This window comes from Austrofundulus limnaeus, unplaced genomic scaffold (genome assembly GCF_001266775.1).
Source record: "Austrofundulus limnaeus strain Quisiro unplaced genomic scaffold, Austrofundulus_limnaeus-1.0 Scaffold259, whole genome shotgun sequence".
Taxonomy (NCBI): Eukaryota; Metazoa; Chordata; class Actinopteri; order Cyprinodontiformes; family Rivulidae; genus Austrofundulus; species Austrofundulus limnaeus.
Window position 1 is genome coordinate 448,455 of NW_013952661.1, and position 3,196 is coordinate 451,650.

Here is a 3,196-nt window from a genome sequence, read left to right on the forward strand (position 1 = left end):
AGCATTAGAGATATTGGACTGGACAAGTTTTTTTGTCACTACTGGAGTCAAACTCAAATGCATGTGTACAAGGAATTTTGCAAGAACTCTCACCCAACAGTCTGTTTTGATGCAACTGGCTCAGTAGTGAGAAAACAGGTGAAACCAAGTGGCACATCTGGCCACATCTTCTTGTACCAAGGTGTTCTGACAACAAACAGCTGCTCCAGTGTCCCAGTGGTGCAAATGCTGTCAAGAGAGACATGACATTAATGCCATCGCAACCTGGTTAACAGAATGGATTCGTGCAGGTGCAGCTGTCCCAAAGGAAGCTGCGAGTGATTTCTCTCTGGCCATTCTCGGACCTCTGGTGAAGGCTTTTACTCCTCATCATGATCTGAAGCCCTACATAAATGAATGCTTTCATGTCTTACTTGGGAACCAGTCAGCAAGACTCCCCCCCTGTTTTGTCAGGGTTGATGTTGCGCACTGCATCAAGATGATCTGCCAGTGGGACTGCCTGAAAAACAAAACACATCGTGTCAAAGATTTCTTTGTCAGGTCATTAGCAAAGTCACAATGCTTGGACCATGCAAAACAGCTCTTAAGTGCCATCTTTGTTGTGGTCCTCAGTGAAGCAGATGGTGACGACAGTTCTGCAGCTCGTCTTGCATCAGAAAGATGCAAGAAGTACCTGAAAGGTCAAATAGCAGCAGGCTCCATCATCATTCCAGATGAAGTGACAGAGGAAATGGATCAAGTGGATCCATGTRACGAGATCCAAACTGACCTACGACACTGGGTGRCAAAAATATGTGAGGAGAGCAGGTCACTTGCTGCAGCTAATGGGGACAGAGACAATATCCACTTCCTCCCTGAGATCATTCCCAATATAATAAGACTTGCAAGTTAYTTACCACTCTGGACAGGAATAATGGTCCCTCTGTTCCACAGCACCAGCATCACAGCAAGCTCAGCCACTGTCGAAGCTGAATTCAAAAATATCAAACATGGCCTTTTCAAACATGATAACTTGCCTGTTCGAGTTGATGCCTTCATTGCTCATCATCTTTCCTTCATTGAGGGAAACATGCGGATTGCTTCAGCACATGAAAAAAACAACGAGGCAACATTGGGATCAGCAACAGTCACAGAAGCCAATCCAGCAACAATGACTGCCCACAGTGATGAAGGCAAGATAAAAATGGATGCTCACCCTCATGTGGAATCTGATGCTGCCACAAGCATTCCTCCAACAGCTGAAGATTAGGTGGAAAACTGGAGAGGCCTAATTCTTCCACCCAAAAAAAGGAAGAGCACTTCCTACCTCTCTCCTTGCACTGAAAGGCTCCATGCAGATTCATCTTTTGGGACTAAAAGAGTGAAACTGGGGCTATTAAAAATGGTAACCTGCTTCAGCCTAATAGACACGGGAAATCAAAAATCTTTGTGCTGAATACCTGTGCGTTTGATGCATTTTTTTCAGTGCTTATGCTGTGCTTTCTRTGACAGCTCTGCATTTCAAAATGCTGTAAGGAAAAACAGTGACAACCCAGTCCTRCAGCTGGTAAAAGCCATTGCCACAGAGGGTGTGACTCAACAGACCTACTCACGAAGGGCCGAGCTGCTTAGTTCACTGTTTGAAGCAGTGCAGTGAAGACTGGTGCTCTCCACATTGATGCCCAGTGCAAAGTGCAAAGTGCACATAAATATGACAAGKGAAGAACCACTTGTTTCTCCAGCCATTTCTGTCCTTAGGGATTCTGGTATGGCTCAGCTCGACACCGCTGTGGAAAAAGGACTCTCCCTTCCTCTGTCTCCATGCCTCAGGCCACTCCAGAATGAATCTCTGTGTCCATCAGAGCTGAAGACAGAAGACAGGACCTCAAGAAATGTGCTCTGTGCAGGCAGAGTCACCCACAGCTACAGCATTGGCGATATAGCATGGATTGAKACTGACCTTGCTAACCAAACTGCAATTCCCTTGAGTGAATTTCCATCCACTATAGTTCTCCAAGGAAAGACCTTCACTTTCAGATCAGTCATTGCTTTCAAGGGAAGCATGACCAAAGATGGCCTGGGGCGTAATGCCGCATACTGCAGGAGAGTGTCTGGGAGCTGTATGACGACCTGACAGAGTGCAAACAGCATCTGAAAAGACAAAAATACAACCACATGCTGTGTTATACACAGCAGACTGAGGATTGTGACCGTGTGATGTCATACCCTGCCTGTAAATAAGTTCATGTTCACCTTTTATAAAAGTCACAAATCTTTTGACAAAATGTGTCTATTTCATGTTCAGTCTTTCCGCATGAAGTCAATTTTCTTAATCTTAAACATTTCCTCCACAAAACCATTAATAACATTTGTTTTGTAGATGAAATAGTTTACTGGTTTAAATTGTGACCACCAGGGGGCTTTGTTAGAATGCACACTAAAGATGTCTGTAGGGGTAACCCTGGTGAAATATTCATTCCTATTTTTTTTTGTCTTTGATTTGCTTTTACACTTATAAGAAGAAAGTCATTTTAAAGTTTGTTTCTATTTCTTTAAGTGAATAGGACAATAAGTCCTATATGTTTTTTTCATTTAATCTTTTAAAAGAGGTTATAATCAATATATCATTACTCAAAGTTTTATTGAATTAATCTTTGCATCTCTCTTTGTTCCAGAGTATAACACTGTGAAAAGAAAAAGAGTTGAAATGTGTTTTATGTTTCTTCTTAGTACTGGTTTATTAATCATGGTTTTATCATTTTTCTTAATTGGTTTAAAGATTAATAATTGTGTACTATTAATTTTTACTATTACTCCATTTGTGCAAAGTGGTGGATGAATTATAACCTTAGTGAAGTGATTTTTAAGACACAGTTTAGTCTCTATTCAGACTTCCAAGGTCTTTTTTGCTGATAACAACTCGCAGCTGGCCGCGCCAATGTGGGAAAACAGATTGTTTTGCCTCTCACCTTTTTTCCTCTCAAGGAACAAATTTTTTCTGTTCTCACAGTTAACAGTAGTTCGTGTTTGTTCGTCGGAGCGAACGGTGCTGTCTGGGTCTCTCTTAGGTGTCCGGCTGGACACCTGTCTGGATGAGGTGAATGTCACTAACCTAATCTACTGCCGAGAAGCACTGGACTGAGACATAAACCTGAAGCCACTGGCTCGTTAGGGGTGTGACAGGAGTCTCCTCAGCCACCTGGTGTCATGAGGACAT

At 42.6% G+C, this 3,196-nt stretch overlaps 1 long non-coding RNA gene across 1 annotated transcript; it reads right to left on the reverse strand.

The window, feature by feature from the left end:
* Positions 1-555: 555 nt before the first annotated feature.
* LOC106526102 (uncharacterized) lies at positions 556-2,393 on the reverse strand. The gene is made up of 3 exons (XR_001311209.1): positions 1,593-2,393; positions 1,440-1,508; positions 556-1,352 (listed from the first exon to the last, which is right to left on the reverse strand). It is a non-coding gene; the product is annotated as an uncharacterized LOC106526102 (long non-coding RNA).
* Positions 2,394-3,196: the final 803 nt, after the last annotated feature.